Consider the following 17,843-nt stretch of genomic DNA (forward strand, 5'->3'; position numbering starts at 1 on the left):
AAGAAAAATAGAAATAACTATTTTCTCCCGACGTTTTGAAGTACGTTGTAGGTTTTCATCAGGGCTGTTTGTTTGGATTGTAAACAGATAACCCTCCAAAAAATTTATAATTTTTTTTTATCAATCAAAGTCTTATATATATTTATAATATGAGTAAAGACAAGTGCCAGTTAGTGAAAACGCGCCTTGACAGTAATATGTTGTGTGTAAGTCATTCCGCATGTCCTACATACTACTGTTATATAAAAGTTATTATACATATATATCTTTTTTCCTATAATATCTTATAACTTCTTTTTGCAAATTAAAAGGACTTTTTCTTTTAATTGATATTTATAGATTTTTTTTAAGTCCTACCCATTAAAATGTTTTTTATTTCATAAGTATTTTTTTATCTACAAGAGTTGAAAGTGATATTGAATTATTATAAAATATTTTAATAAAATAACCATGAACAAAAATTAAAAGGGCAATTCTACTACTGATTGTTGATCCTGAGAAAGGCCCACGACAAAGATTGGGAAAAAAGCCCAAAACGTTGATGAAAAATATATATGGAATAGAGATATGGATAGGGAGGAATTTTTCACAAAAATATCTAATATTCTGTAACAATAATGTTTACCCCTACCACTCATCAAGTGTCATGGATTTAGTACTTTATAAGGAAACACTGCCTACAACTATTATACAAGGAGTTAATGTTTTCAAGAACATTAAGAGGCTGGGTGGACCTTAGGAGGACTACAGAACCCACAGGTTTGACTCAGTGTAACAGAAAATAATAATCTGCCATAGCCGGATTCGAACCGAAGCCCTTGGAGTTAGTAGTAGAGTGCCTTAACACTGAATATTCTTTAATATCTCATGTATTTATTTTCGTAACAAACAGATTCAGAGGAAAAGGTACTTATAAAATATTGCTTCTCCCTTCATTGCATTAAACACATAAGGTCTTTCGATTTCTAATATGTTTCTCATAACTGCATATTAATCGTCAATTGGACGAAAAACTCGTTTCTCATCTTTTTCGAAATGTTCATTTCTTATTTCTTAACTTTAATAACCTATAATGATCATTTAGGAGAGCGATATGTTTTTTTTTTTTTTAACATTTCCTAATTGATCGAATTAGTCAATATTGAAAGGTTGCAGTTTTAACATCAGGAATTTTATAGGAATAAAAGTTTAAAATATTACAGTAGAAGCAGGAAAACTGGGGTATAATAAAATATGACGCAAGAACGGTTATAAATAAACATTTTCTTTTTTAGATTTATTAATGGAACTCACAATCGATACCCTTGGAGACTACGATATCCAGGTAGTTCGTAGTAAAGAATCGATTATTCGATTTATTTCTTTATTTTCTTAGTTATTTATTTCTTTTTCCTATTGCTAACTTCGATCACGGAATGAATTATTTATTAACACACTGTTGCAATGAATTCCGATATTAAGGATTCTTGCTGTGATGAATGGACATATCTCTCGCCCTTGGGGATAATGGGTTCGCCAATAGTGCCCTTGTTGTGTAGTATCGATTTATTATCGACTCTCAAGGTTTCGGTAGTTGTAGATTAATAACCTTTATTTCGGCCAAGTATACACTTGTACTTATAGCTTCATTAAAACCATTTTAGAAAAAGTATATATTCAAAATTAAAAAAAAATAAATATAATTAGAAAGATAAAACATTCAGTGCTAATATAAAATATCGATTCCTAAAACATCGAGATTCGGCTAAGCTTAATTGAATAATTGAAGGAAAGAGAGAAATAGGTGTCTTTAATTTTTTTAGCAACAGCTCAAAAAATAACTTATTTCACCGAAATTGTATTTTGAGTATACGGAGGAGTTGGAAACTGAATTTATTCTGCACCTATTGTATTCAAAAAAATTATTTTTAAATATCCCCAATATATTCAAATTTATAGCAATAATCCTTTATTGTAATATTTTAAGTAATTTTCATAAATCATTTAAAGTATTACAGTCCTGAGCAATAAATTATGATATTTAATGATAATAAAAAATAAATAATAATGTGTCATTAGGTTTCTACTACTTCTGTACAATAATTGTAACAACGATAATACATATATAAGGTTCGAATCGGGTTGTGATAATTATTTATCTAACCTCCGGGGTTCACCCAGCCTTATAAAGTGGAAAAAAATCTGATGATCGCCCTCTGGCGATTCTGGCAAATCAACTCCTTGCACAACCGTTGGTCTAGTATAAATTTCTACATCATGACCTTTACAGAGACTTAGACAGCGTACAATTCATAATAAATAAAATACTCCTCGTTATTATAATGAATACATAATTATATTCATTACACATTATTACGATTCTAATGAGAATATTATTAAAGAAATCGAAATGTATAACACGAACATTTATTCACTGAAGTCTCATTCATGAAAGGTAAACTGTCATATGACAGTAAACTATAAAAACAAATTTACATACAATTATTTTGCCATTGTCATATAATTAACGGAAAACAATAGAGGAGATAATATATTCAAAGTGAGTCCCAATATTAAAGCTGAGAGCTCTTAGAATTAAACAGTGTTGTAAAAAATGTGTCAGCATCCTAAATGAATAGGAATTTAGAATTAGATTTAATTAATATTGAAAAAATTAAAACATTTTAATGTCTCAGAAAGTTATATATATTGCTTTTCGAAATATAAGAGACAAAACCAAATATTATTATAATACTTTTGTAATATATATGTACCATTACTAGAAGTTTCACTAAAGAAATATTAATACGAAAAATGTACAGTGTTTTTACATAATAAATTACAATGAAGAAATCAAAACCGTAGCAAAAACACGAGTTTAGATGGGACTTATCCAGGTTTAGATGGGATTTATCGAGGTTTAAATGGGTCTCATCCAGGATTAGATGGGACTTATCAAGCTTTCCTAGTTTATTTTGCGGAAGATAGTATATAGATAGATATGAACCTATGCTATATATATATATTAATAAGTTAATATCACCCTTAGGACCCTGACCCACTAAAACCCGAGGCCGAAGAGCAAGTACGTACAGTTCCATTGAGAACTTATTCATTCATAAATCCTCTCGTATCTTTGTGAGTCTTCCTCTCAATAGACCCATTGGAGTCTTCCAGGTCAGGATACGGTGATACATTTATTTTCAAGCAATTATAAAATAATAGATTTATCGATTTCAAAGATCGATTTCTTATTTTAATAATAGCCCATAAATACAGGAATTATTGGGAAAATCGTAGAAAAAGAGATGTAGCCATTTTAGATCTGTATAAAAGTCAGAGATATGCGTGCATCAGGGTATCCCAGAAATAAGTTCAAAAGACATTTTAATTTCCCTTTAAGTTCATTCGAGAGTCCCTTATTTCGAAGACTACAGTTACCAAAATAAGAGGGAAGACAATTGACATACGGGTTTTTAAATTTAAGGATTTTCAGGTTGTATTGAATATTTGTTAGTATATATATTTTTTAAGATATCCATTGAAAATAAAACTTGATTTATCTCGTATCGAACCTAATTTTAGAAATTTTCCGCTTCGGATTTTTCCTTTCCTCAGTTATAAAGTGCACCGATAGGCCGACAAGGCCATCGCGGAGATAATTCACTTTCAAAAAGGAAAGCGGCTAGCGGTCGCCCATTGCAGTTACCCGACGTCTGCGGAAGGTCATCCATTGCGTCAGGAGTTGAAGATGGTAAACACGACCAGAACATAACGGAGCCCATCAGATGAGATGATGAGGGAGGTGAGTCAGTCTTTATGAATAGATGAAGGATACGGTACCAACTTAATGTGAATAGTAGAACCAGTTCATGAGGCGGGGGCGACCTCTGTCGGCGAGCACAGAGATGGATTTCTTAGCAAATGCTAATTAGATAGTTTATCATGCTAAGTCCTTGCCGGGTGTTAGGACGTTGTCGGAAGCTTATGTAACACACACGCTACCTGGTGGGTAGCTGAGCCCTACAACATGTGTTATAGTTTAGGTTAAAGTGTATTTGCCATTTCAAAACGCTACGAGTAAATTGTCATAAAATCAATTAGGTAAACTTAAGTTTTTTATTATGGTATTTAGGATTAAGTACCGTAAGTAGCTAAAGCTTTCTATGAGGTACATAACCTAAAAAGCCCTCCTCAATAAAAAATTTATCTAACACAAAAAATTGTTTTTAAATCAGGTTTAATCGAAAACTATTTAATTGTGTTGTTAAGTATAAGGCATTCATGAAAAAATATTTATTTATATGTTATGCATTTTATATATTATGTATTTCATTAATTATGTAATTGTTTGAACTATACATGAAGTACTATTACTATAGCAACGGTTGTGCAAGGAGCTGATTTAGTAAGAATTAAAAATATGTAGAAGTAATATATATAAATGTATGCTTACATTTGTCCTGATGGCAGAAGGTTTGATAAGGAGTGGTGGGTCCCAGGCGATCTGGGGGTCTTGCACCGTTTCTGAAGTCTCTTCCATTTGTGCAACCTAAACAAGAAAAAATAAAAATAATTATTATATAATAACACATAAATAAACGGGATTTTCTATAGTATCGACAATAAATAATAAAACATCTACGATTGTAAAGGTAAATTAAAGCTTTAAACACAAAAACAGTCAGAGCTAAAAGACACATGCAAGAAATTGCACCGCGACAATGTCACGCGATGCAGTTACACAGTCCGTGAGGTGCCGGCAGGTGCACTTCTGATGCAACCCAATGCAAATTATCCAAATATTTAGGTTACAGTTTCGAAAGTTCAGCGAATCTTCTCCTCCGAAAGTGAAAGGGACATCTTAATACCACCAGGCGGCGCTGCCAGTTCTCGTATTCTCGATCGATTAGAAAATTCGAATTTATATAAAATATAATTCAGTTATATGAATAGTGCAAAACATACTGAATATATAATATAATATAAAATACAATCATAAGCTGTTTATTATAAAGTTTAAATAACCTGAATGAAATTAATCATAATTAAATATTAATACCACAGTCGATGATGAACAGCTTTTGATTGTACTTGGTGGATTCGTAATATAATATGAAAATATTCTTTTGGGAACAATTTGAAAAAGTGGGTTCAACTTAACCTCATTAAGTGCGTAAACCAGCTAGTCTGACCAAACCAGCTCCTTACATAACCGTTGGTCATCATGGGTTGTAGCTGTACAATTTCGATTCTTTTTAATTATACGATTTATTTATTATTATACTATATTATAAATATAGTCAACTTATCTAACACTGATAAATGGGAATAATTAAAAGTCAAAAAAATTAATTGGATTTCTTTAAATGTTTTTTAAAATAATTTATTAGGATCAATACTGTTTAATTTTTTTTTTAAATTATTATTATATACTGACAGATAAACATTTTTGGCAAGGAATGTGCATTAAATCTTAAAATAAATTCTTCATATGCAGGGTTTACTATTTTAGGAAAAGATGGAAGCCTTATCAGATGATGTGTCTGTTGTATGGAATATAAACGATAATACAAATACTCAGCACATCTCACATCAACGAGTTGATCACATGAACCGTAGTCTAATATCTACATATATTTAAATATTAATTAGATCTTCCAAACAAAAACTTACTTATTAAAGTGGCCTCTTTTAGACTAATGGACTAAAAAATATTCTGAAGACTAAATAAATGCACTTCTAATGCACTTCAGAACACATGACCTTTTTTTAGCTATATATGTGCAGTGCATATGTTTAGTAAGGTTATATCCGTTAATCAGATCTGACATACAATGGGCAGGTAGTAAGCAGAGTATCGTATTATACATTGTATTACATGTTATATATGTCGAGACTGTAATACAACAGGTCCATTGATATGTTAAAGTGAAGCAATAGAGGGCGCCACTTGACACCCTAATCGGCTGAAATAGAACACCGGCCGCGAGGGGTTTTGTTTCACCGATAATGTTTAAGTGGGGCAGCTTTCTTTTTTGTCGCTCCGGCAACCCACTGCCTCCTATATAGCTCCTCACTTATATCGTTATGCTCCTGGCAAGGACATCATACGCTCGGCTTGTGTTTTTATTTATGCTCCGCTGCATTCTTTGCGAAACGCTTCTAATTGCCGTTTGTGCCATTCTGAAGGTTTTTCGTGGCATGGGAACTTCCTGGTATCGAAGCAAAGGTCAGGGTAATCGATAAAAGATCGACTTCGTTAAGGCGTTGGTTCGGAATTCAGTTTAATTTTATTGAGATTACTGGAAGTATTTATATGAAGCACGTTGAGTGATAATGAAGAATCCGAGAATAGTATAAAAAGAACGAACGAAGTAGCCCAAGAAGAGGAAAAATAATAAACGAAAAAGGAAAAAAAGAAGAGGACGGATTCCGATGTCGCCCTTGACATTACAACATCCTGCCCTAGATCGTTTTGGCGGGGAAAATATCGGCTGGAGTGCGAAAACGGCGGGCTTTCGATCATCAATGAGTTATTGACTCGTGGCCTATTAAATCTATTTAGAATAGAATAATTTTTTTTTATCTATTTATTGAAATCATCGACAGGCACTCCGCGATATAGTAAGCTTTGGAATAACCACGATATTCTTTGGAAGGAACCAATGGTCGAACTACAATGATTGTTTTAAATTAGAAGATTTCGTAGCCATCTTCTTTTCAGACGCCTCGGAAAATTATCAGAGAATGTTGACGATCTTGAAGTATTTATGGATGAGTTTATTTTGGACGTAATTAAGAGCATCAAAGATTTTTTTATTGTAAGGATTAGATACGGGAGGTACTTTGAATGAAGATGGTTTGGTGAAGCCTCAAAGCTCCGTATGTGCAAATATAGTGTATAAAGAGCTTTTTGTAGCAAATGGATACGTTTTTCGATTAGGTGTTTATAGTAATCTGAATCTAAGAGTCCGAATCTACTACAATCATTTAACCATACAAAAAAAAATGTATTAAATTCAAAATGATTATGATTTTATTTAACTTTAATTTTATTAATTATTTAAAGTTTATAAATTAAGTTGGTGTGAAGTCTAAATCATTGTGGATGATAAAGACATAAATGGGAGTATATCAGTATAATTAATGATAGTCCAACTTATAGAAAATCAATAAACAAAAAAAAGTTTCGTTTTATTTTTTTAAAAATAGACGTGTTGCAAAAATGTTACCATAGACTGAGGTTTCTTTTTCTATTGTGGTCCCTCAATAGACTGTCACAAAGAGCTGTCAGAAAGTAACCACAGTCCCTGACACAATGTATAGAAAATACACAAAAAAAGGTGGCTCTCTCTTGAAGGAAAAATGAGTATTTCAGGATATGCTAACTGTTCCGAGAGCTTTGTTGGTAATGGAAGCCAGTGGAGGCTGAGCGTAGGTACAATAGCCGCAAACGCTCAAGGCTCCATCTAAATGAAATGAATTCTCCATGATAATATGAGAGGATCGAATAAAGTGTTTTCGATATTCTCAGACAGTAATAAATTTCAAATCCTGAACTCAATAAACAAACTAAAAAAAAAAATCGAGTAGAAAGGTTGTGTTCCCGCCTAATGTCAATAACTGCCAGATACTTATTGCTTCGGTTCCTATATCTCAATGCCTAAATAAAAACATTAGCACTTTGGATAAAGAATCGATTCCTGATTTATGTTGCTATCGATAAATAAAGGACTACTTAAGGCAGACCATATGTTTCCCTCGCGAAGCCCATTGCTCTGCCAAGGACGTCTGGTCAGTTACTGTTTCAAATTTATTCGACGGGATTTTATTCGGGCAATTTACATTCTTGTTTTTAGGAAGAAAATAAGAAATGATTAGAGGCGAGAGAGGTAGCTGAAATGTTCTCCTGCAAGCCTTCACAAGTGTACACACTACACTTACACATGTTTAATTCTCTTATGTCCGAAAAATTACTTTAATTTTAATCATTGTAAACTGGAATACATATTCCCCAAACCCAAGCAGTCAAGAGTAACGTAAAAAGTTTTGAAAATATAATTTGAGTAAACGGCCCTGAAACTTTTTAAAATTTATTTATTGCTATTTACAACTGTATAAAAATATATACAAGTAAATTAGCTGTAAGTGAGATATAACGTTGATAAAACTCTAATAACATTTCTAGAGGAGAAAATCTCGAGGCCATCGTCTTTTCAGACGCCTAGATGGATTATTAGGTAATGAAGGAGTAGCCAGGTTAGAAACAAGTGGATTTGGGTGGTTATCATGGAAGGATTAAACTTTAAAATTCCTAATGATTTTACAAAATAAAAAACTGGGGGTAGTATTACAATGTGAAATAAGTAAAGATTTATATTGGGAGCGAGTAGCTCAGTGAATACGGCACTGTGCTACTTACTTCCGGGGACCAAGTTCGAATCCGGTTTAGTACAGTAGTACCGTTTTTTGATTTATTATAAAAAAAAAAAATATTAAGTAGGATACCTATATAATTTATTTTGACATGAGGAATTATTTTAAGACGTCTTTAGAGTGAAGCTTTTTTTTTTTTAAGTTTTATTATCGGCTTAAGCGACAAAATGTATTTTAAATAATCATAAATTTAGTATTTTTTTTCTTTCATAATTTCTTATTTATTTATTGTGTTCGAAACAGACAACAAATAACTTTATAAGCTAATTAGATTAGCTGATGATCTACGGTTGATCTAAATGAAATTATTATTCGAACAATAAATTTAAAAAAAAATTTGATGTTTCCTGACTAAAAATATATTTGAAGAATGTTTGACTCTGGCGAAATATTTTTTTTTTAATTTGAATTAATGTTTCTACTCGTTATTCCGTTAAAGAATAATATTAAGAAGATCGTAAGAAGAAAAATGATTCGATACATCGATAGCTGAGAAGACATCGATATAGAATACGGAGCGCTTAGGGTGCAGTGACCTTGGAACCCAAGGACCAGGCCTTGTCCAAAATCCGTTCTCGCTGACAGCTGTTTCCGGGTGCGTGGATATCCGACCCGCAACGCTCGCGATATCTACACAGATTTCCATCTTAATCCATGATTAATTAATGAATTAATCTATGACAAATCAAAAAATGTCGGACACGAGAAATAAATAATAAACAGAAACTAAAGGTCCTTGACAAACTGGTCGTTCATTCCCAAGGAAGAATTGTTCAATTACATCATATCCTGTGCGCAATAAACAACCACATCCTTACCGTTGCAAGAATATCAATTGTCCATATTCTATATGCTAAAAAACTTGCATTTTTTTTTTTTTTTTTTGCCCAAAATATACAATATAAATGTTTTGTAATTTTAATGTCTTTTCTATGATTAGAATTTCTATTGAATTAGGTCACTGGTAAAAATAGAAAAAGAAATGTGTTTTCTGAATCTGATAAATATTTTTTTGCTTTGTTATTTATTTATTATAATTTAAATTATTTTCTACCATAAATATCTAAATAAACAAATTGTTTTTCTTATTAATTATTTATAGTTAATCTGTTTTTGATTCTTATTCATTAATATCATTAGAAGTTAGGTTTTGATGTATGGATTTGTCTTAACAGTTTATTTTTTTTTTTTACATATTCTGTTAACTATTGTGGTTTATTTATTTTTTTTATCTTTTCCAATTTATTATTTTAGTTACACCTTACAGTGTTTTGTTTACTTTTTTATTTTAAATCATACTTTTGATTAGACACCTCTTGTAGAGATACATGTAATATTATTCTAAAGGAACTAGTCCTAGAGTAAATATTATTATTATTATTATTATTACTGTTAATATTAAATTTTGTATCGATTTTAAATACTAACAAATAACATGAAAAATAATAAAATCATAATGAAATTATATGAAAGTATTCTATGATTACGTTTTGTTATATTAAGAAATACATAATTTTATGAGAATTTTTCTTTAATTTTAATTTAATTCTCTAAATTAAACTTTTTAATTTAAAAATTACAATTCATTTACACACTATAATTTGTTATTTATTATAGTTCGACATTTTGGGCTCTCATAAAGTTACAAACGATTAACAATCAATTTTTAATTATTACATTTTCTGTAAAAAAAAAAAATGATAAAATTCATTGTAGTATGATGCACGTTATATTGCAAATGTATTATGGTCAGATGTTAATGTCAATATCAAAACTCTAAAAGTCAAGTAATAAAATGTAATTTACAACTGCATAAAAAATAAATACAATATGTGATTGTGTGGAGTGTAAACGAACCACTTGAAAATCTACTCGTTGGTGATACTTCAAGCATTAATTTAAATCAGAAGGTCCCGTGGCCATCTCCTTTTCAGACGCATCGGAGGATTATAAGGGATTGTTAAGGATGAGAGATTAAAAACTAATAGGTTAGTATGGGTAAAGACGCATATCTGTTTTGGGCCAAATCTGGAACGAATGGGATGTTAAGGACTTTGTGGATGAGTTTATTTGTAACGTAATAAGGAGCATCAAGGATTTTACGTAGGATTTTGGATTGTAAGGATTGGATGCGGGAGGAGTTAGATGGTTTAGTAGAGCCCCAGAGCTCAATTCCATATGTCCAAATTGGTCTAATTATCATAGTGTATAATTGTGTGTATAATATCATAGTGTTGTTGCAATCTAAATCAGTTTCTTGTCGTTTCAGTCTTGAAACTATATATAAATTAATAATTTTTAAATTTATTGAATAATTTTAAAAAAAGTTGAATGTTTTAGCCTATTCATATATCACATATGACATATCAGCCCGCGAGACCCAATATTGAAACATTCTTCTCATGAAAAAAGTTCACCTTTTTAGGATATTCTACATTTGAGTCCAGGTCATAGTTTTATTGCTTTACAACTGGTCCCGGAACTGGTAAAAAAGTTAAAAAATTGTAAAGGAGGTGCGGTAAAAAGAAGTGCCGGCTTCTTTAAGGAAGAAGAAGGTCCCGAAATATAGAGTGGCCTGATCCTACGAGACTTTTCGTCAGATGCGGAGTAAGAGTCAAAACTGACCGTACTCAATACAGGATTTTTCTCAAGGGCCTTAAACGCTTTAAAAAAATATCCCCCACCTCTATGCAAAAAACAAACACTCAAGGGCACTGTTCAACGAACACTCTTGGAATTTGCTTCTCGATGTGTCATTTGCCAAGTTACCTATCACAATATCACAATAGCTTTCAGGAGCGGTGAAAAAAACATAAAAGAGTAAAAAGGACGGCTGTCAAAAAGTTAAAATATTCTTTTTTTAAGGTCCCAAATAAAGGGACAAGTGCCGGCGTGCGTGCCCTCATTTAACGGTGAGGTATTGTGAACACTATCCCACACTCAGGTCTTAAAAAACACTCCACTCATGGTAAAAATCGAGAATAAACATCTATCTCGATGTAAAATAATAATATAAGCTTAAAAAAGTGAAAAAGTTAATTTTGGCTATTTTTTAATACAATTAATAAATTACACACATGAAAAAAATTAATGATAAATAACACTATATAACTAATTTTAGAGAAAATGCCTGAAGATGGACAGGCAGTCCGAAACGTCGTAAAGAAGAATATACTATTAATATGAAATTTAAAAAAATAAACCCAGTCTCCCATAGATCTAATTCCTCCCGAATCCAATCCTTACAGTACAAAATCCTTAATGCTCCTTACTTTGTCACAAATCAAGTCATCCATCAGGACCTCAATGTTCCATACCGTTCCTTCCATAATAAACTTCTCAACCACCCAAATCCATTTGTTTCTAACCTGCCTACTCCTTCATTAACTAATAATCCTCCTAGGCGTCTGAAAAAAAGATGGCCTCGAAATCTTCTGCTCTAGAAATGTTATTGTGGAGTTCTATCAGTGGGTAGATTCTCCACATGTTTGTATCATGTCACTGTGTCACCTACAGCAAATTTACTTGTATATATGTGTATAAAGTTGTAAATAACAATAAATAAATTATTTAAAAAAATATATAAACATATCAATACATTTATTGATACGTTATGTAAGATGTAGACTTGTACGCTTTCTGCATCCATTTTAGATCTTATATATTCAAATGCCGTACTCTAGGCAGTAAATTGAACCATCTTCGTGTTCATGATAATTTTTCTTCGTGTTCCTTTTTGTCGTAACATTCAACAGACAGGATTTCAGGGCATATAGGACCGTCACGAGTATTTAGAGGTTCGCATACGATATTTTGGTGACCTAATTATTCCGAAACGAAGATGTTTATCTTAAAATCAAAGAGAAAATAAATATTTAAAGGTGTTTAAGTAAGTTTTATTTTTATTAATTTTAATTTTGGAACACTTTTTTTTTTTTATTTATGTACCAGAATCATTTTAATACTATTATGAGGCTTGAATGTTAACATTAATAGGAGGTTTGATATATGTTATGAAAGGAAGGAAAATACTATGGTGATCTAAAAGCAGTGTTTTTTGCGTCATCAAAACATATATATTTCAAAACGACTGAAGGAACTATTCATTGCTTTAAATTAGAAAATCCTTTGGCAATCTTCTTTTCGGACGCCTCGGAGGATTATCAGAGGTTATTGAGGATGATAGATTAAGAACTAATGGGTTTGAGAGGATAAAAATTTTCGAATGCAAGAAGGTAATCTATTTCTGGCCTGTAACGAATGAGGTGCAATAATAAATCATGGATTCAGGATTGTGAGGATTGGATACAAGAGGATGGTTAGGTGGACCCCAAAACGTAAATATCATATGTATGTAAGGTCTGATTATCATAGTGTATAAGCGTTTTTTTTTTGTAGTAAATGGGAAATTTAGAGAGTTTGTTAAGTAGGTGTAGCAATCGAAATCTACGAGTAAGTTCTTGTCGTTTCAGTCTTGTACGGGGATTCCAAGTAAGTCTCTTGTCAAGGTGGAGTCCTAAGTACCGAATCTGTTCGACAGGCTATAGTGACTAACATTTAATAATTCCTACATCCATTTATAGAAGACCGGACATAAGGAATTAGACATTGACAAGGACAAAACACCAATAGACAATATCCGGATTTAAGTTTATTGCTAAGAATGTAAAAAAAATTTAAATGTAATAAATCAAATTTAAATAATATGGGAAATACCTTGAAGCGTGCTTCAGGTTGAGTTTTATTTATTAACGATCAATTCAGAATCAAGTATTTGAACATTTCCATCTTTGTTAAATTCAATGCGAACCACTTGAAAAAAAATATTTGCTTTCCTGCTTGGAGGGGTGGAGCCTAGTACCTCACCTTCGTCAATTTTGCAGGAAAAATGCTAAAGAAATTCTCTCCTTAATAATCCTGATTCCTTTTACGGAATGCGGTTCTCTTTTGTCCCAGATTTCGTATAAAAAATATCAGTTATAGCCTCATTTTATAAACAGTTGATTGAAATCATTGATCGGACAAGAAATGATATAATTGATTTTTATGGAAAAATAAAAAATATATTTTAGAGAATATTTTCAATAAAACATAATTATTTGGAATATAAATAAAATTTAAAAAAGCAACAATTTTCAGCCACTTTTGATAGGGAATGAGTCTAACAGAGGTTAAATAATGAAAGTATAACAAAATTTTTAATTAAATAAAAATAATTATATTATATCTTTTCTTCAACTAACCACACTTATACTTAATTAAGGATACCTAATTTCAGGGGCTAAGTGGACCCCGGAAAGCTCCCAAATCCACAGGGTTGACTCACGGCTACAGTAACGGTATAATTATCTGTCACAGCCGGATTCGAATTCTGGTTCATTGGAATTAATATCACAGCGACTAACAACTAAACCTCGCCTCTCCCTATTGTTTATAAAAGAATCAATATCAGATGAAATAGATGACAAATATATATTAGTTGATTATATCGTTCTTTTTTAATGATTAAAGGGATGTTGTCAAATTAAAATGAAGATTGTCTTTGATGGTCAGGATGGCAGAAATATTGATATATATCAATAAACAATTGTTCTGGCTTAATGCATCTATTTGACTATAATTTATATTTAGTTTCTAGATCTATTGTAGAGTAGAGTATGGGGGAGGCTGCCCCTCTCCCAGAAGTGAAAAAATTAAAAAAAATTTTCAAGCAAATAATTTTAATAACTAATAAAGTACTGCTATAATCATATATAGTTTTCTTAAAATGTTGGTTTCATTTCCCTTTCCCGTGCTGAAATTTCAAAACCTGATAGTCTATGGTTTGACCCCACCTAATTTTGATCCTGAGTAATTTCCTGGTAGAGTGTATTTTCAATATAATGTAATTATTTCGGACATAAATAAAAGAAAATTCAGACTCTTTTTTTTCTTCCTAAAGGATAGAACACATCCTTTTTCAATACAGTTCGACACGCTTACCCCCGTTTCTCGGTAATGTTTGCACAAGACATAATCCTGATATATATCAGAAGAGACACAAATGTATCAAGTGATCATCGAAGACACAGGTCAAGTGTGAGCAAGTTGATCCGGATCAGTTCTAGGAAACAGGCCCTTTGTCAAGGGGGCCCTTTGTTGGGCCGGCACAATGGGGGGCCACCAAAGATGTTAATACTAAACTTGCCTCATTAATAACATTAACTCCGGCTAATAGCTGTACACTCCGGGCCCAGGACAAGTGGCCCCTTTGTCTATAGATGTCGCTTCGAGGAGATGCCAATAGCTGCCTCTGTATATGTTCAGACTGTACCTCTCTTCGCGGGGGGAATGTACTGGATTTATATACACACACAGCTTTATGAACGGGTGTTGCTTCATTCGATATTAATTCACCTTCGATTAATCGATAACCTACTTTAACTCGATATCTTTCGCAATATATAATCGAACCACTTTGTATGAAGCAATTTAACTAATAAACTTATTACTTTTTTTAGTTGTTTATTTTTCAAAATTCAGAGAAATGTAGCTTTTACCTTTGATGTGTCGACATTTCTTTTTTATTTATTGTAAAATAAACGATCAATCATTAATTTTAATTAGAAGATCTTGAAGTCATCTTCTTTTCGGATACCTCCTTTGGGTGGGTAATGATTTTGGAATGAAAGGAAGTATATCTGTTTCGGGCCAAATCTGCTACGAATGGGATGTTAAGGTCTTTAGGAATGAGTTTATTTGTGACATAAAAAGGAATTTTGATTGTAAGAATTGGATACGAGAGAATGGGAAGTTTAGAGCGTTTGTCAAATTGGTGTTTAATCGGCATCTAAGAGCAATTTCTTGTCGTTTTAGACCAGTATGAGAATTCCGAGTAAGTCTTTTTGTTACTATAAAGTCCTAAATAGAGAATCTGTTCAACAGGCTTTAGTGAGATATCAATAGATATTTATAACATAAAAGTATATAATGTACATGTAAGATTTGTGTTATAAGGTTATAATCTACAACTGACAAGGCGTGACAGCTAACTGTCACGCACACTACTATCAAGCAAATCCTGAAAGTACGACAAAGAATTTAATAGTTTACACCTCGGTATTGGATACTATCACTAACCACAGTCACAATGGAACCTGTACTTTACTTAATACTTTGAGACTTTGTGTAAAATTAAGAAGGAATAATGTACAGTAGAGAGGGGACGAGGCCATCAAAGGATGTCTTCACAGCTAAAGGTTGTAACCTCTGCGACCTCCCTTCACTCCTGCTTCCCAACTATATGAAATGTCTGACGTCAAGTAAACGTATCTGGAGGTACCATATTCGGCACTCCGTATCGCCCCTTTTAATTTTATTTAGCAAATGACAAAACAAAATACAGACAAGAAAATTTAATTGATGGAAATTCTTCTAAGGCCTACAGAAACCGGTTTGGTGTCGGGCTATTTTTATCTGTCCTTCTTTTATACATTCGAATATTTAAAAAAAAAAATTCGTGCATTTATGATAAAATTATTTAATAAAGAATTCAGCCATAAATTTAAATTCCAATCATAAAATTAACAAGAAAAAAATTAATCGAATAAAAAAAACAGAGGTTTCTCTGTTAAAAATTAATAAAAAAAATCTCATACACGTGTAATACGTTGTTATTAATATATTTTCATGAGCACATTATGATATGATCATATCTACCAATGTCAATGTGATTTTTGCAGTCCATAAGGCGATTGCAGCGCTTCACGTTTTAACCGTATATAAAATTATTATTTTTTTTCTTTTCTGCCTGTAGGTCATAATAAAAAAAGAAAAAAGTTAAACTTATATATTTCAACGAATCTTGTATTCAATGTCTCCCTTCTAAAATTTTAATTTGTCACAATATTGTGGATTTAATCAGTAATATTAATTCTAAGTTAAAAAGCACAAAATTTATTTCACATAGAGATTTAAGAGCTTCTAGAGCTAATAGAGAGAAAAAGCTTCTTTTTCAAAAAGATTCTAACAACATTTTAAGGAGTAGATAAAAAAGTTTTACATTTGAACAAATAAATATATTTTCAGTTTCAGTGCATAAGATCCTTCGTTAACGATTAAGAGCGGATTTGTTTCACCAGTCAGATAAATACAAAAAAAGGTTTTTAAGCATGAAAATTGGTTTGTTATAATTTCTTTTTGTTTTAGCTAAAACTAGCCAAATTTTCAGGTTATATTGTTAACGTAATCGTGGTTTGTGCATCACATTACAGTACCCTTTATTATTATATGATATGATACAATAATAATACATGATACCATAGCTCATATTGTTATGATATGATACATAGCGATATGAGAGCCCCTGGCTACGAGAGAGGTCGATGCTCGGAATCTATAACGAAGAGAGTTTACCCGCGGGCTGCCAAATATTTCTTGGCGATGGAAGTCGTCGACCCCCCAGTGACAGTTCTTCAGATACTCCGTCATTATCCTCCGACGGATCCACTTCCGCGGCGATATGAAGAGCTGAAGAAGAAAGGTTGAAGAAGAGCTTGGAGATTGGACTAGTTGGGGTCCGGGCGGCAAGAGCGCGCTGCGAGGAGTTCGTTGACCTCCGAGGTCCCAGCTTCCCCGATATTACACAACAGGTTGGCCTCCTTGATCTAGGGCAGTCTTGGGCCCTCTGGGTCAGCCCTTCCTTATCTCGTTCTGCTCGCTTCCTATCTCGAGGTGATTGGCCCTTTTAAAGTTCCTTCCTGGCTTTTGGTCGCTGAGCTAACGTGAGCGAATCCCGCCTCGTGGCAACCTACGCGGTGTGGTACCTTCTCAGCATTAATCACCGGCTGAAAAGCATTGAGCTTTTCGATTCAAAAAATCAGAAAAATGTCTTCTTCCACTCACGAAACTGTACAAATATTTCATGAATTTTTTTTTTTTTAAAGAAGTCTATAAAATTATTTTGCTAAATGAGTCAGTTCAGGAATAAATACTGTGATACTTAATCCGACTTAATAATTTTTAAGAAAATTGAGTTAAATGAGAAACTTTTATTCAAATCAAATTTCGATGAATTACTAAATATGATATGAATTATAGTTATGTTTTCTTTTATTTAAAATTTAAATTGACATATGACTTGCTTAATAACTAAAAACAATAAAATTCGAAAGGCTTATTATACTCTTAAAGATTGAATCGAGTTGAGATTCAATCAAATATTTGCATATTTATACCAATATCATAGATATACTAAATATTGTATATGTAATATTATAGAAATAATAAAATAAATAAGTCTAAAAAATTACTAACACAATAGATCGAAATGTTACCGAATGTTGCGAAATATTTTTTATTTTTAATTATTTTATAATGTAATAGATAAAAAAATGAATACATATAAACTAGAAATATTAAATTAAAGCAAATAATTCAGTATTTAT

The 17,843-nt window shown here is 31.9% G+C and overlaps 1 long non-coding RNA gene across 1 annotated transcript in view; it reads right to left on the bottom strand.

Moving 5' to 3' along the window:
- LOC106681524 (uncharacterized) overlaps positions 1–17,843 on the bottom strand; it is a 35,707-nt gene that overhangs the window by 1,941 nt on the left and 15,923 nt on the right. Inside the window, exon 2 of the long non-coding RNA XR_001343261.2 lies at positions 4,436–4,531. This is a non-coding gene — a long non-coding RNA (uncharacterized lncRNA). The remainder of the gene's footprint in view (positions 1–4,435; positions 4,532–17,843) is intronic.

The sequence above is a fragment of the Halyomorpha halys genome, unplaced genomic scaffold (assembly GCF_000696795.3).
Source record: "Halyomorpha halys isolate HHAL.00 unplaced genomic scaffold, Hhal_1.1 Scaffold344.1, whole genome shotgun sequence".
NCBI classification, from domain to species: domain Eukaryota; kingdom Metazoa; phylum Arthropoda; class Insecta; order Hemiptera; family Pentatomidae; genus Halyomorpha; species Halyomorpha halys.